We start from the raw sequence: 26,367 nt of genomic DNA on the forward strand, positions 1-26,367 counted from the left end.
ACCTCACTGGGACTGGGGCCTGGGCTTTTTTTCAAGTGAAGAGTGGAGACATTAAGACAGTTTTAGTGACTGCTCAAATGGAATGTGTTTTTATATTGAGAAGGGCTGTTTCAAGGAAACATCTATCAAAAGGGGAAGAAAGATCTTGGGAAGCAGGAGCACTGTTAGATCAGAACCCAAGAGATGAAGTACAAGTTCATTGTTAGTGGAAGATGAAAATAAAACAGAAGTCCAACTTTGAAACATTTGGCTTCATTATTCTTCATTTCTCAAACAATCAGAAGTGTCTCAGGTTATCTTGGCACAGTTTTTTTTCTCCCCCATTTTAGGTATTATTCCACAGGGGCACTCTCCCTCCACACTTGCTCAGGTTTGTGCTGCCTTGTAAACCTTTCTGTAGCTGTGGTGGCTGTACCTTTGCTCTGTATTTCACCCTGCATTCTCTAGTCAGGAAATGCTCTTGTGACATACTGTGGGAAAACCTACTCAAGGCTCTTCTTTCCCTAGTGATGAGACATTGCCCTGCCAGGCCTAGATCCTTGGCAGTGTGATACAGCAGTACCAGTTAAAAATGAAAATAAAAATAAAAATAAATAAAATAAAAATAACAATAAAAATAAAAAAAAAATGGTAGCTGTCCTGCATAAAATGAGCACTTAAGAATCCATCTGCCATTAACAGAAAGAGAGGGAGAGGCATTTCAAGGAGGGATGGCCCATGAGTTATGTCTAACCCTCAATGACTTGTCCCCATCTTCACAGATGATGGAGGAGTATAGACGTGTGTCATGATGGTAAATGGCAAAAAATTGATCCATTCAAAATGGCTAATCCTTTCAAGATGACTCTGGAGCTGAACAGAAGTCAACAAAAGTTGGGAGATGAGTGGCTGGAAAGCTGCCTGGAGGAGAAGGACCTGGGAGTACTGGTTGATAGTCGGCTGAATATGAGCCAGCAGTGTGCTCAGGTGGCCAAGAAGGCCAACAGCATCCTGGCTTGCATAAGAAGCAGTGTGGCCAGCAGGTCTAAGGAGGTGATTGTCCCCCTGTACTCAGCTCTGGTGAGGCCGCACCTTGAGTACTGTGTTCAGTTTTGGGCCCCTCGCTACAAGAAGGACATGGAGGTGCTCGAGAGAGTCCAGAGAAGGGCAACGAAGCTGGTGAGGGGTCTGGAGAACAAGTCTTACGAGGAGCGGCTGAGGGAGCTGGGGTTGTTTAGCCTGGAGAAGAGGAGGCTCAGGGGAGACCTCATCGCTCTCTATAGGTACCTTAAAGGAGGCTGTGGAGAGGTGGGGGTTGGTCTATTCTCCCATGTGCCTGGTGACAGGACGAGGGGGAATGGGCTAAAGTTGCGCCAGGGGAGGTTTAGGTTGGATATTAGGAAAAACTTCTTTACCGAAAGGGTTGTTAGGCATTGGAATGGGCTGCCCAGGGAGGTGGTTGAGTCGCCATCCCTGGAGGTCTTTAAAAGACGTTTAGATGTAGCCCTTAGTGATATGGTTTAGTGGAGGACTTGTTAGTGTTAGGGCAGAGGTTGGACTAGATGATCTTGGAGGTCTCTTCCAACCTAGACGATTCTGTGATTCTGTGATTCTGTGAAAATTGGAGTTCAAGCAAGAAATCAGTGAGACTGGTGAACACCCTGGATCTTTACAACCAGGGAGGAATAGGGACGTTCTAGCAAAGCACTGTGATATGGTCGTTGCTTCTCCGGTCCTCTAGGAAGGTCAAGCACAGGCTGGGACAACCCAGTGGTTGCAACAGGCTGCTAAAACAGGAAGCACCACAACATCCAGCAGCAGGGTTCCTGGTTTCTGCTTGTATATCCGTGTTCACCACCACCCCAGGAGCTCATCCCATGGAGCTCTGGCTGATGCAGCAATCCAGGGGTGTGTTTTAGGCAGAGAGGGTATTTTTCCCTGCCCTTTGTGTTGTAGCTCCTTGCACTCCTTCTCCACCTGGTCTCTCCTGAAGGCACTGCAGGAGTACCCTGCAGAGTGAAGGCAAGAACAGCTTGTCCTACATCAAACCTCAGTCACACATATGCATTGCATCAGATAATCTCCATGAACAGTGACTGAGAGAATGACAGTGAATTTTCGTAGCATTAGCAGTGGCTTTGCAGGGCTCCAGCTCAGAAAGTAATGAATGCCCAGCCACAGGCACTGGCTGCTCAAAGAAGTTGTTTTTTGCCAGCTGTTGGCAATAATTATTTTGTCTGTAATTGTGCGTTCATGTGCCTGGGTCTGATAGCAGTGGCCACAGTGGAGGTTTGCAAAGTTACATGAATAATAAATAGTCCCCTAAAAATCACACTCTGTTTTAGATACCACGAACCCCCTGATCCCTGTTGTCAGCTTTGCAAAGTCTGAGATTCACCAGCACATTCAGCATCCTCTTGAATAATGATAATTCATCTGTGTTCACTTTGCTAAACTATCATATTTTATGGAAGAAGTTAATTAAATGGTGATTTGCACTTCCGCTGAACATTAAGCATTTAATGCAGATGCTCCAGTCATTGCCTGAGCTCTAAAGTGGGAAATGGCTTCAAAACTTCATATTTCCTTAAGAGGTTTAATGATGCTAGATCAGGCTATTTGCATACATACATACATGAGTATATTTTATACCAGCATTTATTGCAGACAAACCCAGCCTTCTTCTTACCATGTTCTCAAGAATATAAGGAGGGACATACAGATTGCAACTGAAGGGTTTTCTCTGGATGATTTGCCCCAGCCACCATTAAATTAATGGTCTCATTAATGAGAGATTTTCTAGGAAGGCATTAGAAAGGAACAGTTATCTACAGCAGGTCGTCTCTCCTATAATTTAGAAGAAATTAATTGGTAATAAATTAAGAATTCTAAAAATTAATTCATATACAGGAGTGGGGCTTATGCACATTGCCTTCAGCTGAAGTGCCACACAGTAAATCCTTTGCAAAGCAAATAATTGTTGGGATGGGGGAGGAAGAAGAAATTAATATTCATGTGCATTGGAGGGGATGCCATAGAGGTGAAATGTAAGGCAGCCTTTGGATGGTGTGCAATGAATGTTCTTCCTCTCTGAAATATGAATCTTCGTAGGAGGTAGTAACATAAAACAGGAGATGCTGCTGGGTGTCTTCCATCCTTCATGCTCCGGGTGGCCCTGACAAATTACACTGCTTTTGTCCAAATGGTCCTGTCTGCGTAGCAGGTCACATTGAGGGGCAGGCTTTCACTTGCTAAGCAAATGGATGGCAGCAAAAACTTCTCTGTGTTTGTTTCTGCAGGGCTGCCATGCTCATTTCTGTGCAGAAGTGGTGTAGAAGTGGGCTCTCAGTTTTACAGAACTTAGCACTTTTTTCCCTATTTCCCCTCCAAAACATTGGCTTTGCTTCAGTTTCGGAATGCTGTAAGTAAAAGTTCCCTTTAGTTCCTTTTAGTTCCTTTTTTTCTTTTTGAAGTTTGATGCTTCCATGTGAGGGAGAGATGGGGATACAGCGGAGGTTTCAACACATCTTCAAAAGCAAAGAAGTTTCATTCTTTTCACCCCCAGTTATCACTTAAAAAGGAAAAAAAAAAAAAAAAAAAAAAAAAAAAAAAAAAAAAAATTTTTATTTATGTTTTTTTATTAATACTACTGAGTTTTCTAAGTGCCAAATTGTTTGGGTCTTTCCCTCCTCCCAGATTTGCACTACCTCAGTCTGAAATATAAGAAGCTCTGATTTCTCATTCTACCCCAGGATTTTCAGATCTAAACTTCTTTCAGCTATTCCACAATAATCTCTTTCTCAAAAAAAAAAAAAAAAAAAAAGGCTTAAAGTAGTTATTGTTGCATATAACAAATGCACTTAGAGTACCAGCTATGCTTTAATGTACATTAATTTTAGATTTGCTGGCCCTCTTCCAGCCAACCCAGTGTCTAGAATTTTTTAGAGTATGAAAAATTATTCACAGATATGCCATGCATTAAGTTAGTAAATGAATATAGGTTTGAATTCAATTTGTTTTAGCAAACTACTGTTATAAAGAGTCTAGTGTAGCGTGAATTATTATCCAGATTTATGCTTAGCATCTGACAAAATGTTAAGCTACTTTTTCAAGTATCCACTAATTCTAAATAAAGGCAGCACCATGCCATTCCTGCATGGTAGATCCCAATGCCAGCTTCACACTCCATCACATTTTTAACTTGATGCTGTTCCTGCCATTGATATCTTCCATTTCCAGGTGCTTCAGCACAGACAGGATTTATTCAGAGCCTGATCCATGCTGGCTAGCTCGTTTGGACAGATATCTGTGGCTTTTCAGTGCGAAATCAACTCAAAAGCGTGTTTTCCTCTGCTCTTCCCATGCCCTACACCCATTTCAGTGCAAAGGGCCTGATCCTGGGTGATTCTCTAAAGGCTCAGCATTTCTAAAGATAAAAAAGCCCTGTCGTATTTTTGGCTGGGGAAGTAGACCAGAGCCCTGCAATAGCCCACAGCAGTCGTGTTGGACTGGACCAAGAGAGCCAGTGCCCCTGAAGACACAGGGAGGAGCAAAGGAAGAGGGGGCATCTCCCAGGCATTTAGGGAAGGAGGGAGAGGGGGATACAACAGCTTCCCCCCCTCCAGGGAAGCCATCCAGTGTCAGAGTCAGAGGAGCTGCGTCATATCAGATCTTTCCTCCTCAGCAGGCAACACAAGGGAATTGTTGGAGGGGGATGCTCCTGGCTCAGAGTGAAACCCAATGGTCTCGTTTCAGCCTGAACCCAGGGGGCTGGGGTGAGCTTTGCTTGTAATGTTGATTTTTTTATCCCAACATATGGTGTGTCTGCACAGTAAATTTATGCCTGAATGTGTGCTTTAAGCTCTCCAAAGTTGGGATGGGATGTGTCAGATGCAGGGCTAGGGGATGGGGACCATCACTGGCTTTGGGAGGGGTGGTAACTGTAACGTTATTGCCACAATAAGAGCAGACAGCTGGCAGGAGATGCCCAAAACACTTCAAAAATGATGGCTAAGGTGTGTGTCCTCTTCCAGAGGTCAAGCTGAATGAGCAAAGCTGCCTTACTGGCCATGGCGGCCAGTCATGGCGGCTCAGGGGGTAGAAAACTGTTCTCATGATTAACAGCTTCAGTCCCTGCTTGTGACTTATAAAGAAGAAAACAGTGGATTTACAATAAAGTTGCACTCATGCCCCATACACAGGCCCATATCTTCGCCTCCAGACAGTAGCACAACACGACTCATGCAAAGTTCACACCATTACGCTGCTCTTAGAGTGGGCCTGGGCATTTGATTAAACATTCACCATGCTGAGCTCCAGCCTCACCCTGGAAGGAAGCCACCAGCACATCACACCAGCATTGCAAGATTTACAAGGAGCAGATGAAGTCGAGTCCTACAATAGTTCATTATAATTAACAAAGCTGGAATTGCACTGGGCTTTGAGCTGTATATCAATGCTAAATATCTCATTACCAGTGTAAAATATTTATGCCTCATGGTCTTTATCACAAATGCAGGCTCGCAGTTAGTGCATCCTGGTCCAGAAGATGAATTCCAAGGAGAAAATGAACTGCTTGGATTAAAAGGCTGGCAGCCCCGCAGGATAAAATTCCTTACTGCACATGACCTCCATGATGGAGTGAGAAAAGACAGCAATGAATGCACAGCCAGGGGCTGCAGAGTTATGGTCCTTGTAGGAGAACACTCTCCACTCTTCCCCTTCGCTGTCTCCTTGGGGCCAGATCAATCCCTGGGCTGTCACAGTTGGCGGCAATTTGTGCTTTTACTTCACTGAGGGGTGACGGGCGCTTCTTGGTCCAGCTCAAGCTGCCGTGGCAATTGCTGGTGCAGACATGTCTGGGAGCCTGAAGGCTTTCCTTGCAGCACAGCCTGCTCTCCCTCCAGCTTGAGAGTGGCTTGGGGCATTTCCAGGTGCTGAGATTGGGAAATGGGACTCATTTGGTCCCCAGTCAGAGGTGGGAATGTGCAGCTCCTGAGCACAGCCTTTCTCGGTCATATCGGCACCCTGTGCTCTCATCTCCAGCTGGGCCAAGGCTTCAGAGGCACCGCTGCCACGTGGAATGGAGAAGTAAAAGCTAACCTACGTTACACTTGTTAATATCTTCTCTGAAGAACAAGGGTCAAGCCCTGGGCAAAAGCTGAAACTCATTTTTGTTGGCTCAGCAGTACATCACTGAGGGCTTAAATAATTTGGGGGTGTACGTGCTGTGCTGGAACTTGGAAGAGCTGCTTCCCTCTCTGCCACAGACTGGCTGTGCATTTAAGTGAGCAGTGGAGCCCCTGTTCCCCCCACTGCCCAGCCATTCAACAAGCAGCGATGTGCGAGGCTGGTGTCATGCTGTCCCCAGCCACCAGCCTTGCAGGGAACTAATGTGCTAGCTGGGAGAGGGTTTGTGCTGGGAACTGTGGAACAGATTGATCTGGCCACACCAGCTTTCAGAAGTGAGCTGCTAAGCTGTTCACCTCAGCAGCATTTTAGCTTCCAAAAGCTGGTACAGCTGTTGCCAACGTACTCCAAAATATGGAGCAATTTTTTAAATTCCAATTAGCCAGTGAACAGTTTTTGACAGAGGGAAGCTGGAAGCATGGAGGCATGTTTTGTATACTTGTGACATTTATTTGAGAGATTAGCACCTCCTAGTAAATAGGTATTAACTAAAATCTGTCTGAATTATGTTCCTAATTACTATTTCATTTGCAGTGGTGTTGTATTTATTACAGTAAGCTTCTTGGGTATTTATTGTATTATGTATTGGAGTGAGATTCTAGATGCTGAATGTATGTGCTAAATACAAAGGCTAATAAGCATTACAGTCAGTATAACTGCAAAACCCTTGATAGGAGTCAAGTCATTTTATTCAAGCTTTGGAATCTTTCTCTCTCAGTAAATGTAAGAAATATCCCAGGTGCCTTCCTCTGTTTGCATCTTTCCATCTATTACTCAGTATGCTTTGTTTACTTCTTTCTCTCTCACTCTCTCTCTTTTTTTTTTTTCTTTTTTGCACAATGCCCCAGTCGCCAATCCAAGCTTTTTTCCCCAGTAATCTCCTTCTGTTGGGGTTAGGGTTACATTGCCCTGTGCTTCTGCTCGAAATCCTGGAGGCATCACTATGCAATATATTTTGCTATTTGATGTTATTTTTTGAGGTGGACATTCCCCTCCATTTTCTGCAGGCTGAATGAATCAATGTCTCTGGGTTTGGTTGCTGTATTTTTATTGTGATGAAATCCTCCAAAGGGGCATAAGACAAAGCTGTGGATGGAGATCTAAATCTAAGGAGTCCATTCCAGATTTCATGCCATAATACACCGAGTCTTTAGGCAAACTTCACAGAGAGAGGACGACTATAAATCGCAGTTAGATGATTGTGCACTTAATGCTTCTCATAAACGTATAAAGTTTGTCTTCAGAAAGCTGTAATGAAGGAAAGCAGATTGAAGCCAGGAAGTGTCTTGTTAGCATGTGATGGAAATGTTAATCAGGAGTCTTTAAGGAGGATGTAATTAATTCATTCCCCACTCACTGCTGTGTGAGGGTCTGGGGACCAATCAGGAGGCAAAGGGCAAATCATTTGGAGGGGAGGTGGGAAGGAGTTGTTCTGTGGTGAGAGAGGGGGCTTTGTGGGGTTGTTTTGGGTACTTTCCTTCCATTTTGTGGGTGCTGTGGTTGGCCTGGAGCAAGGACCTACCTGAAACCTGGCCTCAGTTTATGGAAATAGGTAAGTCATGGCATCGTTCTCAGCTTCCTCATCAGAAAGTTGAAGTAGTCATAGGTGTTTAATTAGCAAAACTCTGTAAGGGATACTGAGAAAACAGTTAAATCATTTGAGGGTTCTTAAGCTAGCTTCTGATAAATACCTGGTCCTTCCTCTTTTCTTTTCAGTCCCTCTCCCCACTGCTCCTCCACCAGTATTCTGTCTTGATTGTGTGCTCTTCCCTGTATTGACTAGCATCTCTCTGGATCAGATAGAGGTTTCTGATCCTTGTTTGTGGAGTACAAGCTAAACTCGTGCTATAGGAATGTCTTACAATAATAATTCTGTTGTATTGATTCTTATGGTGTGTCTTCCAAGCTTTGATTACATTGAATGCTAAGCTCCTTGTGCTGCAGGCATTGGGGTGCATTGAGGTACCTGTAACCTTGCATCTCTGGAAAGCAGCCCAGCTATGTGCCAGGAAAGTGGAATTAGATTTTGTTCCTCCCTGGGAATGGAAAGTGTAGCACTGTCTTGTTTCCATGTGAGCTTGGAGGAAGTCTGCAAATACGTGCAGCTGCCCCAGAGGTCCTGACTGGAGCTTGTCTTGGGCTCTGCAGCCTCTTTCAGAGTCTGAGCTAAAAGAGCTGTGCTCCTTTCCAAATGAGTTTCATTTGCTTCTATTTCTTATTGAAGGAAAGCTGAGCTTCAACTTTTATACTGAAAATAATGTCACTGTGTTTTAAATATCATTCTGTTTAGTAATTCTTGCTTTTCTCTAGTGCAAAGGGTTTTCAGGTATCTGAATGGAAATAAAAGTTGGAGTCTATTTCCCTTGGACTTAATCACTTTCATTAGTTACCATGTCTGGTTTGGATCTGAATTCCATCATTGTTACTGCACCCTTCACACTCCGCCTGAAGCCTCAGCGTTGTAATGGAACAAAAATTCTCAGTCCCTTGGGGTCTCTATAGAATATGACTCTTGTAACATCTGGGACTCTTCCACCCTGACAGATTTGCAAGTTCAGAGAGATTTTATTTTACTGGCTAATACCGCAGAAAATAATAAAACATGCAAACCAATGAGACTGTAAACCAAACCCATTAAACCTGATTATTGCCAATTTGTGCCCAGTACCTGCGGCTTGTAGAAAGTTCTTGCCTGTGGTTAACTGGCAATTGTTGTTGTTTATGTGTTTACTAGCTTGTACCCAACATATGCTTAATGGCTCTTCTGCTCAATTTTTTTTTTTTTGCTGTGGTTTTAATCTCTCTTTTTCAAATACACTGTGGCCACAGCAGTTGTAAACTCTATCTTCTCTGCAAGGTTTACTGAACTTTTTATAACATGTCCCTTCAATGACAGGCTTTGAACTGTTGTCCTCTCCTCTAGCACTGCCTTTGTCTGATGAACTGCAAAGAAAAACATGGCAGTGAGGACAATGACTGTGACAAGAAGTCCTGGATGAGGGCTGGTGGGATCAAGGGCAGACCCTTACGCTATGGCTGCTAGATCCAAGCATCACCTGGGCAGCCAGGAAAATATTCCAGCTACTCCAGAGACAGCTGAGAGTTTGCTGCTCTTGCTGAGAGAAGACAAATTTAGGTTAGTTCACAATCTGAATCTTCCAGCGCTTGAAATGAGTTGTTTGATTCTGGATGTGGGATCCTGTATAGGAAGACATGCTCTTCACCTATGTATAAAGGTGCCCAAACACCTTTGTTTAGAGCCTTGGTGTTTCCAGGGAACTCAAAATCACAGAATATCCTGAGCTGGAACGGACACAAGGACTACTGAGTCCAACTCCTGGCTCCACACAGGACCACCCTAAATCTGGGGGCATTGTCCAAGTGTTTCTTGAACTCCAGCAGGCTTGGGGTTGTGACCACTGCCCTGGGAAGCTTGTTCCAGCACCCAACCACCCTCTCAGTTCAGAACCTTTCCTTAACACCCAGATTGACCCTCCCTTGTCCCAGCTCCATGCTGTTTCCTCTAGTCCTGTCGCTGTCCCCAGAGAGCTCAACACCTGCCCCTCTGCTTCCCTCGTGAGGGAGCGGCAGGCTGCCATGAGGCCTCCCTCCCAATAAAAGCTCATGGTGTGGCTCAGCAGGGAGAATCAGCGTCCTAATGTAAGGAAGGAGTCCAGGCTTACTGTGCAAAGGACCTGGTGACTCTCAGACTGCTGCTGGTCTGGCAGTGGGACTCCTGCTCCAAGCCTGTCTGTGTCTTTTACCTGTGGACTGCTTGGGCAAAGTAGGAGCTGGGACTGGAAATCTAAATTGTTCCTTCTGTGTGCCTTATGGCTTCCTCTTCTGGTCACCTGGATTGCAGCTGGGAGAAAAGGTGCCAAAACCAAGGTTGCTGTGAAATAGTCACAAACTTCTGAGGACCAAAGGTGCTGAGTCCAGTGTGGTAAGCAAAGCTGGTCAGCTTTCAGCAGGGTGTTAACTTAAAATACTTGGGTCCTTAAATGCATGCTATGTTTCTTGCTCTTCATATCTTATTCCATTAATGTTAGTTTATGCTTATTTGAGAGACCTCTCCTGTCCTGCTTGGCTGGTGCCTCAGCCTTTGATGAGCACTGACCACTTACAAGCACACTTGGAGCTGCTCACTGCAGCTCTGGCCCTCCAGGCCATGGCCATTGCAGTAGTTGCTGTCTTCTTAGCCAGGAAACCAGTATTTCTGCTCACATTTTAAACTTAAGTCAGTAAGAAATGCAAACTATTACTTCAGTGTCTGTATTTCTCTTACAGGGCTGGAGGAATGTTACCTTTGCTTAGTTGGTAGAATAGATATATTCCATAATTCTTCAGGGAATTAATATTCACGTTATTAACTTTAACATATTGCTCTCAGTTCCACATCTTTTTGGTTTAACAAGCAGTTGCAGACTCAAAATGATGAGCTTGGTTGAAAATGTTGCACCTCTCTTTGGGGTCTGGGGACTGAGTTTTACCAATTAAAGTGGAAATATGTTTGAACTGCGTAGTGGAAAATCAACATCCAAATTAGTAGCATGCAAGATTAAAATTACTGCTGTAGGAGGACCTCACCGGAGGTGAGTGTAGACCCACCTCGAGGAGGCTGTCTGAGGTCAGGTCTGTCTGGGGGTAGCTGTTTTTTCTCCCTTTGCATAAGGCTTGTCCCTGGGGAAGCTCATGGCTCTGACCAGGCCAGAACATCCCTGTTCAGTGCTGCTGTCAGGCTGCACCTCACAACTCTGAGGGAGATACTCTTCTGGGGGGTCAGTGCAAGGAGGATTGGGTGCAGATGGATGGAAGTGGTAACCCCCCCAGCAAGTTCTGGCAATCTGCAGTCAGTCCTACTTTTTTGGGTCACTTCAGGTGGATTTTTGGGTGGGAAGAGGGGTGCTTCTTGTATATGGCAAGAGTTTCTTGAGAGAGGTCCTGTAGATATGGTGCAAGTCCAATGGCTTTGGGAGGGCCAAAGGTACAGCCCCTTGCTTTGCTACAGAGTAGTCACTGAAGGCTTGTGCCAGAGGCATTCAAAAAATAAAAACAAAAAATCTAGACCTGCTTTCCAACATTCTGATTTAATAGGTACCTTCATGCCTCTTATCGACTGCTGAAGTACAATATGTGATGTTCTGGGAAGAACCTTCAAACCAACAAAGAAGAAAACCTCTCCCACACCCTGGGAGAGACCCAGGTTCAGGTGCTCCTTCCCTGCCAATTGGATCCTCTTTAGAAGGGTGTTCTTCCCAGCAGGATATAAAAAATATATTTCTATCACCTTCCTTATCTGAAGTTACTTGCACCTACTAATGTGGCCTCATTCTTCATCCCTTTGTCCCTGTTTTTTTGTTTCCATGAAGAATATAACTTTATAGTGCGTTCATGGAAAGCTGCAGTGACATTGAACTAAAATGTTGCTGGGTAGCTTATTAGAATTGGCAGCAATAATCATTAATAGGTGACTTAGGAGTTTGAAGACTTTTAATGAGCAACTTATCAGGAACCTGCTTCTGGAACATATTTGTGGGAATCTTCTACCTTAATCCAAGGTAATAGTTGCTTTTTTCTTCTCTAGAAAGTACTTGGAATGTGATATGAACATCTAAGAACAATGTTTTTAAAATATAAAATTGAAGTAAATAGTAGTCTAACCTTTTGAACAAGGTAGCCTGTTCTCCTTTATAGTAAAGGTGGATTTGCTTTGCCCCTGGGTTATTGTGTGGCACTGAGTTTCATGGCTATAGTCCGTGTTGCATTTTTAAGATATTTTCCCCTCCATGAGCACAAAATTGTTGCTCTTTCAGTGTCCAGGTGTCAGTACTGCTGTGAGCTCCTCTGTCCTGCTCTTATTAACCTTGAATGGCTTTTGCTTCTGAAGCCGATGCACTTGGTCCCTTCCAGCTCACCACCCATATGTATGCAATTGCATAAATAAAGAAATAAGCTTTCACACCATTAAATTCAAGGAATTGATGCATTTCAAATGCAGAAAACAGAAGCAACTGAGTGTCTTGCTAATTTTTACACTAATTTACACCAGAGGGAATAAGAAGTCTCTTAAATCAGATGCTAATTTTGTTTACTTAACTTCCTAGTCAGCACAATGACCTTTCATCCACGAATAAGAACAAATTAGTGCAGAAGTTCTTTGTGGGAGACTGGAGAACTTGCCTCAACCTGATACTGAATAATACCCAATTAAATCTACTTCTAAACAACTCTGCCTTCCCTCCTAGAAGGAAGTTTCAGATAAAAGAACAAAATGATATGCCTTTTATTTGCCACTTTACGAAATCTCTTCACGTAATACAAACAAACCCTAACCCTAGTGTGTCTGATACAGGATTTACAATGCTCTTGGTTATTGGTAAGAGGATAAGAAGCTTATTGCTGTTTATCAGGAGGAGGATAAAAGACCCCCTGCTCCCCATGCTAGGAGGGGAATGGATTTCCATGTTTATCAACAATCAGGGGAAGGTGAGTGGGAGGGAGATAGCTTGGTAACAAAGCTGTAAACACACAAAAATTAGGTGGAAGAATAGGAATTCTTCATATTTGGTAACAGGATAAGAGACATTGAGCATGCTCTTTGAGATAAGAAGCTTATACTGAAATGAAAGTGGTTTTTGGTATCGAGACAGATCCAGAGGCCTCCTGATGGTGGGGAAGCAATTTAACAGCTACCTGAGGATTTGCAGAAGGAGTAGAGGGGCTCCTGAGAAGCAGCACCAACTCTGTCTGTATGTGGTGGAGAGTGTCTGGCCATCTGTGGCTCTCTGTGCTTGGACAGGTTTGTGTTTTCCCATTGATTGTGGATGGGAGACCTCCTGGAGACCCTCAGACAGTCACAGCTGACAAAGCAAATGAAATGACAGCTTTGTGGGTTTTGACTGTTCTGGTTTTTTTGACAATTGTGCCTTTGGTGATAGTGGATGTGATGTGGTGCTGGCCAGGGAACAGCACCTTCGAACTTGGGGCACACAGGGCTTGAGAGAGATTTGAAATGGAGACATCTCCAGCATCATCCCTGTGGGGCACAGGCTCTGTCCAGACCACAAGTTCTCTTCTCAAAGGCAAAATTGAGCTCTTTGCCCTCAGTATGGGAGATGTTGATGAGGAAAAGCAGAAATCCAGACCCACCCCATGTATTCAGAGAGATGTCTGCCCCTTCCTCAGTCCGGAGGTAACATCTCATTTCCTTAGCTATGCTCTTGATGGCTTGATGTAAATTTAATATCCTTGGCTTGCGGTGACATAAAACCAAACAATTTCCAGGCATTTGTCACACAGTAAATGAGAGAGACGGTGCAGCAGGGTGCAGAACACTTGATTCACTGAACTGTAAAGGCAGCTGCCCACAGCACCATATTCAAGTGCTTGGCTGGAAGAAAATGGAGCGAAGCAGGTAGCAGGAGGAGAAGAGTGCCACCATGCACCTTGACAGTGCTCGCTGTATCAGGTGCTGGGGTGCCTTCAGGGCTGGGTGGGCAAGTTAATAGCCAAATGTAGCTAAACATTAAATCTGCAGCACAAGTCTTGTTTAAAATATGCTTGGTTCCACTGCTGGCTGTGTGTTTTAGATATAAATGGCTTTCTGCAGCAGCTGGACTGGTGGAGTGGTGACCTCTAAGCCATCATCTGTGTTGTGTTTAATGCAATGTCTTGAACTTCTCTGGTGCTGGCTGTCCTTCCACAGCCTGTTTCCCCACTGGGCTTAAAAGAGACATAGGGGTTGGAGGAAAATAATCCTTAAGTGTGTGGCAGAGAGGTGTGAACAAACAGTGAGATCCTGTACTCAGCATGCTTTATTAGAGAGGTCATGCTGCATGTTTCCATTTTGGTCCCAGATGCTGAAGTCCCACAGCCATGTGAGATGTTGGACTTGATGATTTTAGAGGTCTTTTTCCAACCTAAATGGTGCTGTGATTCTACATCCTCCTCTCTGAAAGCTGCTCCTCCCAGTAGGAACTGGGGACTGTGAGTCAAAGCTAATCCTATTGTATTTCCAGCTCTCTTCCCCTGTGCCTGTGTGAAGCCATCTGTCCGTGCACTGCACAGGTCACTGAGCGCCATATCCAGAGAAGTCCAGTCAATCCTTCCTGTTGCAGTAGGGCCAAGAAGCCAGCACAGCCTGGGACTACTGCATGTACCTGTTGGTGCAATGCAGCCTGTGGCCACCCTCACTGAGGGGCTCAGGCTGGGGGTTAAATCCCTGCTCAGGTCTCTCCTGCTCACCCCACTGTGGACGTGGGACTCGCATCCAGCTCTGGAGTGCAGGTCTTCTCAGATAAGAGTTGAGCTTTGGGCTTCTCTCCAGTTGGGTACAGGGAACAGATTCCTGCCTTGCTTATCCTCCCCTCGACACAGCTTCCAGCTTGGAGGATATGCTCCAAACCCAACTGGTTATCAAAGGGATCCAGATGACAAGGAGCGGAGCACGGCTTCTGGCAGGAACTAGCGCTGTGCTTTGGCCTCTCTGAAGGATCACAGAGTGGTTGTGGAGCTGCTTCTGGGGCTGGCAGCAGACCAGGCTGACAGCACATTTATTTATCAGTGGCCGAAACTCCTGCACTAAGTCTATTGAGGTGCCCAAGCTGTTTTCTTCCTGGATATTGCTCTGTGAATTGTGGGGGGTTGTTTATTTTTAGATATGCCCGTTGGTTTTAGGGAGTAGCAGAGATGCTGCAAGCTTGTCCACTCTAGGCTTAGTTCCCTGTTGCTGCTTGCCAGAGTTTGACCCTAAATCCCCATCCAGATCTGTAGGTTCTTGGTCCCAGTGCCAGGGCCTGATCCTGCAGTGGGATCTCTGCTCACCTGTCAGGAGGCTGGTGCAGGGGGGACATCTGCCACCCCAACTGAGGGCACAGCAGGTGAGCATGCTGTATGGCTGTTCTCCAGGAACAAGAGCAGTGCTGGCCATCTTCTTGACTTTTTCTAATGAGATGCACACTAGGAAGGGAAATGGGAGATCTCTGCAGGCTTTCTTGTGCTGGCTGGAGGTGAGGACGGTGCCTGGGTCCTGCTTCTGCTCCCTCCTTTGGAAAGGATACATCACACAAAGAAATGCTTTCCTGAAGCCAAAGGTTGAATCTTTTATTTCATTTGTTTTCCCCACTTGCCAGGGTTCAGCTGAGCCTTTGTGCTCGCAGCCTCCACCCAACTGGGAGCATGAACAGCTGGGGGTACAAACCCTGAGCACCTGGGGCATCTGGGCATGTGTCACCTACTGGGGGGAAAACAAAAATAATTAAAAAATAATCACCAGGACCCACCTCAGCGAGCTGCTGTGCCAAAAGCGCCCCATGTCGGGAGGTCACTGGTGTGGCTCTCCCTGTCCTGCTGCCCGCAGGGGAGCTCACGTTTCCCACTTCCAGATGAATCTCTCTCTCTGGAGTCGAACGCCAGCAAAGGAATGAATTGCTCTTACAGCCTGTTAATGAATTTCTGAAATAAGGAATTAATTACCGTCTGTCTAAATTAGAGTTGTCCTATCCTTTGAGATCCATCTTTTTGATTCTAATTAATTTTAAAAATTACTTTTAGAGTCTTCAGTAGAGATTCTAATTTATTTTACTCTAATATTATTTCTCTGATAAGCAATTTAATTTTTAGATCGGAATCCGCCTAATCTCAAATTTGTCACACAAACTCTGCTCTCTAAGATACTGTTTACAGCTTTTTGGAGATGACAGATCATGATGCACAAATCATTTTCTTTTTCCTTTTAAACACCTGAACGTGTGTGCTCAAAGGAGATTAATTGAAACCCTTCACTGAGCTATGTTTAGGAAAGATCCTTAATATTTTAGAACCAAAAACAAATATTAGTTATAAAGCTTCTCTAATTGCACTATTTCATGGAGAAAAATGCATGTCTAATTTGCTTTTTTAAAAAAGAACATTTGCTTTATGGGTATTTGCCAGAGTTTGACAGTTATGTTAACTGGCTGTTTTTATTAACTCATGTTCCCAGCATCGAGTGCACTGGCAGCTGGGGGAAATTCAAATATCAATTTTACGTTCTTATCAAAGCTGCTATCCCATAGGCTGCAATAAACTGCATGGCAAGCTTTACCCTCACTCCTGAATTCGTCTTGTATGAGTTTTAGACTCCTAAGCATTATTTTTTTTTCCTTATTGTAGTGCTTACCCCAACTCAGCTGAGACTGGGGCTCCTGATGTGCCGAGTGCTTCTTCCCTGGGGTCTTTAGTCCAAACACAAAGGTTGTGAAGGGCAAATGTTAGCTCCCTGGCCCATCTCATCCTCTGCTTGGTGGCCGTCCCTGGCGAGGACAAGGCTGGGTATACCTGTGACACTTGGAGATTGCAGGAGGGCAGCTGGTACCACAGGCTGGGTCTGCATCGTGGGTGGTGTGTAGGCACACGCAGCTCTCTCTATGGGCATTTTGATTTTTTTTCTCCTGCCAAACACAAATGAAATTTGGTAAAGGTTTAAAAACATATTAGCAAGAGACAGAGATGTAACCTGAAACCTCACAGTGCCTGCCAAGGCACTGTCCTGGAAGTCTTCCTGGTGACTCAGAGGAATTTTTTTTTGCATCAGTATGCAAGTCAGGGAAGAAAGTCCTGAGTCACTTTGGACAATTTTATGTTACAGTTTGTTTGGGTTCTTAAGCTCCTTCTATTTGTATTTTTTTAATTCCCACCTGTGTGTGGTATGGATCTTGGATTCTAAGAATCCCAGATGCTTAGCAGATGGTTAGCTTGAAAAAATAATCAAAGAGGCAGCAAAATTCTGTGTTCATGAGCTCCTATTTATTTCAATCTGGTGTTTTGCCTCACAACAAGACTAATAAGCAATTACTCCAGCATCTCAAATGCTTATGCAGTGTAAATGCATCTGTCAACCAGATTCAACATCATCAATAAAGCTGCCAAAGCTGTTCATAATTCAATGATATATGCTTTGAGCATCTTTTTTGAATATAATTTAAAGATTGCAGTCCTATGATTCTGACATTATTTTGTATGTGTTTAAAATACCTCCAGCTGGAGAGATCCGTGCCTCGTGTCACTTAATCACCTCTGCCTACGTGGACCACTAGCAGCCGTGCCATTTGGCTTGCGTGTCAGTCCTGCTTCTTGGCTGTTCTCTGACAGGGTTCCCACAAGGACTGCTGGGGCTGCAAGCGTCTTTCAGGGATTTGCAGCCTTTCATTCCTCCTTCCTCTTCTGCCGAAATTTCCCCCATGTGCAGAATTTCATTGCAGTGCTACAAGCCCTGAGTGCTGCGTGTGAAGAGAAGTCCTTGACAGGGAAGCTGTGCTCTGCAATATGCCTTGGGTATTATTTTTTTTAACAGCTAAAGACATCTGGCTGTAAGAAACAGGTTGCTGTGATCGGTCTCCACATATATGTGCATGTCTTAATTGCTTTCTGGATTTCAACCCAATTTGACAAAGTGTCCCAAACATGATGCTTTCATTAATACACATGAATGAATTGCGGTGCGTTTCTGCAAACTGGCACTTAGCCTTAGTGTTGAAGTTATTTAACAGTAGAATCCAGCACACAGGCAATGAGAATCTCGCCACCTTACACCTCCATCTCCCAGCCTGCATCCTTCAGTTATGCAAACATTTCATATTGTTATATCCCATCAGCACTTGTGGAAACAGGCATACTGCAGAGAGAGACAATATTCGTGCCCCAGCTGGAGGAAGAGCACAGCCCCACAAGCTCAGCCATTCAGCAGATCCTAAAACATCCACATGGGAAGGGCCATTATGGATGTCCCAGCTGCTGGAAACTCTTCCAGCAGATCTAGCAGCTCACCCCAGGGCTCTGGGAGACGGCCCTTCATTAGTCAGTGCTGTTGGGGTGGTGCTTTCAACCTGGGGTGTCACACCTGAAGCATTTTATATGGCAGATGTTGGCTGGTGCCCACCAGTCACTGGTTTGGTGTGGGGGGACCAAGACCTGCCTGGGGTTCTGGCTTCAACACCCATCCACTGCCCAGCAGGCAGCCTCTTGGCTGTGGCCAGAGGCCTCAGCGTTGCCCCGCAGTGCCGAGTGCCGAGCACCTTGCAGCCCTGTGCTGGGATGAGCCCTGTCCTCCTCCATGCTGGTACCAACAGGAAAGGCAGAGCTGGGAGTGTGGCACAGCCAGGTCCTTACCAGTTGCCCTGGTTTACCACCTGGTTGTGCTCATCCATCCGCCTGGGGGTTTTGTCACCCAGAGGATGCTGAAATTCCCCCTGTGGTTTAGGTTCCCCATCCCAGCTTGTTGGAGCTGCCGTCACAGTGGCTCTGGACGAGCTCTGCTCAGCTCCCCTCCTTGGTCTCCCCTCTGAGGGGCAGAAACCAACATTTTGCCATTGTGTAATAGGCTTATCATCATCTCCTCATTTCCCAGCTTTCCTCTGGCTGCCCGTGTGGTGGTTTGCTGTCAGGGCACTCCTAACCACTTGCATTTTCCATGTGCAGTGCACGTACTCCGGCCCCAAGTAGAGCAGCTCATCAATCGCAAGGTAGCAATGCTCACTGCGGTTTGGCTCCTTCTTATCTCTGCTACCAAATTCACGCAGCCCCTCAGCCACGTGCTTTTATTTGCGGCTCAGAGGAGGGATTGACTGTTCCTCCCATCAGGATCATTTCGTGTGAGCCAAAATCCTCTGCTCACTTCGCACGCTGGCTATGCTAATTTACTCTGCCTCTGTTTTCCCGCTACCTACTGGTGTGAGTTTCTCTTTCTTTTGGTTTGCGTTGTGCCTTATGTCAGAGTTAATGCAATACAGTTTTCTGAGCAAAGAGAGATTCTGATGATTTCTTTAATTTTTTTTCTTTTTTTAAGTCTGTGAATAAGAACCTGAGTCTGTCGGTGCAGGAGGCAATGCACAGTTTAATTTCTCCGTTCTCTCAAGTGTGTCAGTTCCTGAAGCGGGGCGGGGGGGGGGGGGGGGAAGAGGTGGTTAAAGCAGCATGCTAGGAGCAGTAGTCTAAGGTTAGGGAAAGGAAATGTTTTAAAACTGGTGATTTGGGAAAGGGATGGCTCAGCTTTGGGCACGACAGAGCACAGAGGGTGCGAAGGGAGGAAGCCCGAGGCAGGGCACCCGTGCCGGGCGTGTAGGTGGTGCCCGGTGGTAGGTGGTGGGTTGCACGCAGTGTCTGTCTGTCTGTCCGTCTCTTCTCCCGAGCAGAACCTCAGCCACGGGCTGAGCCGTGCCCGTGCAGGTCTCTGATGCTTCCTGGGGAGGGCTGTGTCCCATTGCCTGCCTCCTGACGTTTCCGTTTTCAGAGAGACTTGGAGCGATTGCATGCTCGTCTTTCCCTGTGACATCGCAGAAGTGTCTTGGCTAAGGTTTTTGCTAAGTGAGCATGTTTTGTCTCAAAGGTGATTGCTTTATTAACCCCCAGGAACAAGACAGATTGTTGTGATTGACCATAGGCTGTGTTTGGGGCTCTCCATTCCTAGATTCTCAAAAAGTAAGGTGCTCATCTAGTGAACGTTGGGAAAGGGTCAGCTGGCTTGTGTGTCTCAGCACTGGGCTGTAGTTTTTATTTTATTATATTTTTATTTTTTGGTCTGCTTCCCTGGTGTTTTGCAGATAGTTCCCATTCCTGCTGGGGATGGGTCCCCCTGTTTCTAGACACGCGCGTTTGAGCTGGTCCTTTGGGGTCTTCCATGAAAATAGACTTAAACCCCAGGTTCACCTGGAACATCCTCCATTAAACTGGTGAAATTGAAGGCTTGTCGAAACACCAGCCATGAACAGTGAATCCAGAATTCACCATTGGGCTTATGAGGAGCTACAGGATCATTTCAGAACGAGTATTTTTATACAGGTGATCACAGTGCCTAATTTTACTCCATTTCATGCTTTTGCAGCTAAGGATGATTTTTAAGGCCAGGGACAAAGTGAAATCGTGACAGTATTTTCCCTCTCCCAGCAGCCCTGTTAGAGCCGTCAGTTGTTAGACCCAGCCTGCTTTTACAGCCAAGAGGTCCGAGGGAGAAAGGCGACAGAAAAATTTAAACATTTTATGAAGTATTTTACAGAAGGGTGACGTGGCATGCGTTGGCTGGTTAATAGTGTGGTGTAAGTGGTGCTGGGACTCAGTGCAATCACTGCCCGAGCTCATGGTAGTAAAACTTTTAATTGGCGCCAGGTTGTGGGGTTTATTGGGCCAGATCTTGTCGCTGTCACGCAGGTGACTGATGCCCTGGTGGGGAAGGAGGCCTGGAGGCTGCGGCCTCTGGTGGAAGAGCAGCAGCATGGGTTATGGGTCGATGTGTCCCATGTACTTGGGTGAGAGAAGCTCCAGGGGTGACTTCTTATAGGACAGCGTGGAGGTGTCTGGGGAGCCTCGGTCTCGCTGAGGCTGCTGCCCGGAGGTCTCCCGAAGCCACGTCAGCAGGCAGGGCACTGCTGAGAAACACAGGCCAGAGCTGCAAAACTGCTCCCGAGCTGTGAGCCTGGGGGGAAATCAGCAGAATGCCAGAGACCTTGAGGGTCCACGGAGAGCGGATTGTTACAGGGCTGCTCCAGCTGCATGAAACTTTCATGATGCTTCCGAGTTTCCCCGTGCCAAGGCTCAGTGTAAATTCTGCGCCGTTCGTGGAGGTTACCAGGCCAACTGACTGCATATCGATCTTTCTCTCTGCATTATCATCAGGTGTAACTAAAAACAATCAAGGAGCGTGTGCATGCAAGCCTGCATTCAAGCGGACATAAATGCAAATCTCCTTCCTGTTCTGCAGGGTGAATTCCATCAAACAAATTGGTTTTGGAGTGGAAGCTAGCCCTGTTTCTGCTTAAAGTCACATTTTTCCAGTAGAAGAGGTAGAAATGTCAGCTCTCAGGACCATATACGTCTCTGCCTTTGCACCAACAAAAAATAATCAGGCTCCAATCAAAACTTGTCCCCTCTTATCTTGACAGCTGTTGACGATGATGGATGGAGACAGGTTTAGAAGATCAAATGCGAGACAATCTGTACTGCATTTCAAACCACCTAAGGCTTTTAAGTGCCAATGTGACATCTGGTGGACTCGGTAACATGCACCACACTCTAAAACGCCTCTGCTGTCCCCATCAACCCTTATTTACCACTGTTATAAATTAACAGCTTTCTCCAAGATATTTTAATGTATTATCCCACATGTGTACTTTGTGTGGCTCTCTGTTAGGGATAGGCTGTTGAGTGAAATTATAACCACATGATTCTTTTTTTTTTTTTCCCCCCTTAACCACCAGTGGCTTGCTATTTTTTATTATCTTTTCTGCCTGGAGGAGTTTCAGAACAAAGTAACTTTTAAAAATCAAAGCTTTTCTTTAATGCAGTGTCTGGAGATAAGTTTATTGTGCTTTTATGGGATATGAGTAAACACATTTCTTCAATTTATTCCCATCCCCAAAAAAATTATCCTGCCAGGGACATTAGGCAAAAAGAGTACTGATGAAGACTGCAGAGCCCCGGTGTGTATCCGTAGGCAATGTTGGTACGGGTGGGTGTGATGGTACAGTCTTTTTCTCCCATTTTGTTCATGCTTTGAGGGCAGGAGGATACGGGAAGGGCAGTGGGACCTGCAAGTTTAATATCAGGCTGTCAGAGCAGGCTGTTGTGTCTTTTTGCCAAGTAGTACTTTGGGATCACAGCGTGGATTTCACAGCGTAAGTGATGCTGGAGGGAAATCACGAGCAAAGGGGCTCAAATCGTGCTCGGGGGAAGCGGAGAACTCACCTCTCCCGTTCACAGCAGGACCAGCCCACGACGGAGTTATTTAACTTCTCATTATGTGACTGCTGGAGAATGCATAATTTGCTCTGATGACTTGAGGCGAAGCAGGTTGTTTTTTCATATCTTTGACATCATTTTTCAAGGCTGCCACCATCGCTTGCTGCCTCGAGGGCCAGCAGGGCTCAGAGCCGAGCACGGGGCCCCTGCCTGCTGGGGTGCTCGCAGAGGGGCTGGGAGGAAAGGGGCAGAGGATGGATGTGGCACCCCTGGGAGTGGTGCAGGAGGGCAGCAGCGTGCGATTGCTCTGAGCTGCACCATTGGCAGGGCCGATGTGTTAGTGAAGCCTTATTGAACTGCTGTGTCTGTGTGCTTCGCCCTGCTGAGCCCAGAGGGGCTGGAGGAGGGCTGCGGGGACGGGGCAGCTCCCCTAACCCCCCTGCAAAAAGGGTCTTTCTATTTATACACCACATTCGTATGGAGGGATGGTTTTCCCTATATGAGATGTGGTGGGGTGATGAAAGGCTCAGCCCCTCTTCGTTGTGCAGCCGGTCTCCACCCCAGAGGTCACAGCTGAAGCGCTCGTACCGCTCCTTCCCCTGCGTGCCCGTGGTACAGACACAGGGTAGTATTTACGTCTTCTAAGAAAGAGGATATCCACCCAGTTTTTGGCTGCTTTGTCCCCATTTCTCCTGCCCCTTCCAGTCTGACCCCAGTATGACTGTGGCTTCAGGCCCCCTTCCCTTGCCGAGGTGGCAGCAGCATGCTGGGCAGGAGGGGAAGCCGTAAAGAGCGAGAAGTGGCCTGCAGGCAGTTACATTTTCCACTTTTCTGGGCATTAATACCATGATTGCTCTGTCTAAATAACGTCCGGGCTCCGGCTGCTGCATTACCAGTCTTAAGTGTGATTTACTGCCATAATAAATTAGCCCTTAAGCCAAAGAATCAAAAATAATTGGCCTTATATCTTGGTCCCCATTTTATCCACTGTTCCTTTTCTCCCTCCACGTGGCCTCTTTCGCTCTTATTCATCCTCTAACATGTTTCTTGCCCTTATTCCCCCTCAGTGGCCACTTTCTGATGCTTTTCCATTCCTTGTGCTCACTTGGGCACTGACGGGCTTGCTTGCTTGTCCTTCATGTTCTCCCCTGGAGCTGTCTCAGGCTGCCGCGGATGGCAGAGCAGGAGGGGGGCTCCTGGGGGGGCTGGAGCCGGCCCCTGCCACCACTGCGGCCCTGTGCAAGGGAGGTGATGGGCAACGGGGGGGGGCTGCAGGGTGGTGGAGGCTGGCGAGGATGTCAGCACTGCAGTGGCATTTTAAAAGGGCTTTAAAACGAGGCATGCGTCTTATTGCTCTAAAATAATATCAGGGGACCTCCGAGCATGAAATATAGCAGGGAGAGGGCTCTTTTGTTGGCCTATGAATTTTCTGCGCCATTTTTTGTGTGGTTCTGCTTCGTGAATTCAACCCGCGGGCTTTTGACACCGTGCTCAGCAGCACGCATCCTCGGTCTGGTGACCTTTTGGTGTCACCAGCTCCCACCGCGCGGCAAGCTGTCTGCGCCCAGCGCCCCGGGACAAGGGGGCACCCAGCCTTCAGGCAGGAGAAGGTAAAGGTGTGGCAGGGGGGAAAGGTGGATTAAGAAGGGCAGATCTGGCAAAAAGGCTCAAAGACTTGGTGACGGTGACCTGGGTTCGGCACCACGAGCTGCTCTGAAAGCAGTTGCAGCACAGGGCACGCAAAGAGGAGTGGCTGAGAGAGGCTTGATTTACCTCCTGAAGCAAGAGAGAATGGGCCCAAAAATATGCTTACGTGCATGTGTATGCATATGTATATCTATATATTTATGCAAGCACAGATACCAAAAGGGACGGAGAGATGGTGTGAGCTCCGTGGCTGTTTGGTGACGCTGCGTGGTGAACAACTTCGCCTCGCCACCAGCACTGCGTGCGTCATGCTGAGCACAGCAGCTCCGAGCTGGTTTATTCAGCAGAGTGTAAATGGGACTGCTTTTGCTGTTTAGTTGCTCTGAGTTTTTTTTATCCCCCTCCTTCCTTTAAATAAATGGGCATTTTCTTTCTTTTTTTGAGCTGCTAATGTTCATTTTGCGTGCGGGCACGCGGCTCCAATCCTGTTTGAGAATGCACACAGTGGAGTGCAAAAATAAAGATTGCATCTCATGCATAATGCATGCCCCAGCAACCCGCTTTAACAAATTACCCAAGTAGATTCCTCTGATGGGGCTAGGGGGGAAGGAGGGGAGAAAAAAAACATATTGTAGCAAGTATCTTTCTAAAGAAACGACAAGATAAACACAAAAAATAGGCCTGCAGAGCTTTTCTCGAGAGGGGCCAATTCAAAACCCAGATGTGGCGCTGAGCAGCTGGTCCTGCAGCCTCGGGGTGGCCAGGGGGAGCCTGGAGCTGCGGTGTCTCCGGACCTGATTTTGTGTTGTTAGGATTAGAGGAGAGGCTTCCCACGTAGCTAGCCAGGAGAAGAGGTTATTTGTTGGTTTATTTATCGCTTTCGATTTGCTGGTTTGCGGTGATGCATTGCAACTCTGTTGGTTTTGTGCTGCTTCTCTGGAGACAGGAGCGAGCCATGCAAAATGCAGGTGTTGTGTGTGGGAGGATGGTGAGGAGGGGGCGAGAAAGGTGGGAGCGGGCCGCTAAAGCAGACTGAGATCTTGTTTGTCTCCCTGGCATCATCAGCAGTCACTGCTCTGCAGCCTGGAGAAGCTGGAGGATGTGGATGGAAGCTTCTGACCCCGCTGTTTGCTGCAACCACTCGGGAGACTTTCCTCTGCAAAAAGGCACAAAGTAAGCAACCCAGCTTCCTCCTCACGCGTGCCCACTGTGTCCCTGCTAACCCTGTTTCCCGCTGGGGGAAGGCAGGAGAGGTGGTGGCCCCCTGCCTCCCCTGGGAGCCCTGCCCGCTGCAGCAACACCTCCATCAAACCGGGTGCTCAGCTGTGCATCCAGCAGGATGTCCCAGCTTGGTGGTGGAGAAAAACGGCATTTTAGGAGCAGGCAGGGTTCGGTTTGCTTTTGCTGGATGGGGGTTTGGCCCCGCACCCACTGGGGCTGCTGTTGTGAGCAGGCAGCCAGCACCCAGCTGAGGATGGGGCACCCACGAGCACTTACTTCTCTCAAAGCAAGAGCCCTGCGAGCAGGGCCCGCAGCGTGTGCCTAGAGCATGACAGCAAGCAGATGCTGACAGCACAAACTCTTCAGAAAGCACAAAACACACTGATAATGCCACCTTAACCTTAATACCGGTGGCTTCTGGTTCATTATGCTCCGTGGAGGGCGCGTCTTAAGACCGTTTGGCTTTTATTTATTTATTTATTTATTTATTGTTTGAGTAAATAAGGTCAATAAGCCCTGGCTCTAAATCTCATCTTTTTGATGTTGTCCACGCTAACGACCCCAGGCCTAGGTTTGGGATTTCTTTGGTGAGCTGCTTCCCCCCCCACCTTCCATATTGCTGTTTCTGTTGGATTTGAAAGCGAAGCCAGGAGGAACTTTCTGCCCTGTTCCGGAGCATTTAAGATGTGCACAGGGTGCAAGGAAGGCGTGTGCCCCTCGGCTGGGTGAGGTGCTTGGCTCTGCCCCGGACCCCCAGCAGCCCTGTTCCCCCCAGGAGCTCCGTGCCACGGCCACCGCTGTGTCCCCCCCAACAGACAGCACCCCAGCGCCTTTCCAGCTCCCTCCCAGAAGCGGAGCCAGCAGTGTTTGCCTGGATTAAAATAGCACGCAGATTTACTGTGCTTTTGTTTTTAAACACTTGACTGCATTAGCATTGATTTATTTTTAATACAACCAACCACCTGCAATTTGACTGTTACTTTTGTTCATTCTTTTTGGTGACTGTAATTGCAGCGTGGCTCTTCAGCAGCCCCCAGCCCCGACACCCCGGGCAGCGCCAGGTATTGGTGGCAGGGAGCAGTGGGTATCTGCGACACGCTGCTCCGTCCCCAGTGCCACTGAGCAGCTCCTTTATTCATTGCTCACATGTGGCCGCACATGTCATACGGGCTAAGGAGAGGGAAAAAGTGTTTTCTTTTCTTTTTGATCTGAACAGGCCCTCATCATCCTCTGCGAGGAGCACCGTGCACACTCGTTTCCTGCCTGCAGGGCTGGGAAGAGAACAGCGAGGCTCGAGGACACCGGTGAGGACGGCAGACCCACAGGGCTCCCAACAGCGCCTCGAATGCTCGCTCCTGAACCGCTCTCACCGATGTTCCGAATCACCTTGCGCATACAGTGAAACTACAGGCAGGAGCTCGCTAAGCAAATGAACCCCTCCTTTAATTCCATTTGCTTACGCTGCTTATTTTTCTCCCACATAATTATTTTAAAAGGAAAATTTAATTTTGTTTAATGGGAACAAAGTTTAACACTCCATAAGCTTTGTCTTCTGCAGCTCTCCATCTGGTTAGCTTTTTTTCTTTAATTATTTTTAAACTGGCCCAGTAAATTGTGTGTGTT

The 26,367-nt window shown here is 46.8% G+C and overlaps 1 long non-coding RNA gene across 1 annotated transcript; it reads left to right on the forward strand.

The window, feature by feature from the left end:
• Nucleotides 1–7,595: 7,595 nt before the first annotated feature.
• Nucleotides 7,596–26,171, forward strand: LOC121057410. Its single transcript, XR_005813782.1, has 3 exons — nucleotides 7,596–7,720; nucleotides 24,589–24,696; nucleotides 25,961–26,171. It is a non-coding gene; the product is annotated as an uncharacterized LOC121057410 (long non-coding RNA).
• The last annotated feature ends 196 nt before the right edge of the window (nucleotides 26,172–26,367 follow it).

This window comes from Cygnus olor, chromosome 19 (genome assembly GCF_009769625.2).
Source record: "Cygnus olor isolate bCygOlo1 chromosome 19, bCygOlo1.pri.v2, whole genome shotgun sequence".
Taxonomy (NCBI): domain Eukaryota; kingdom Metazoa; phylum Chordata; class Aves; order Anseriformes; family Anatidae; genus Cygnus; species Cygnus olor.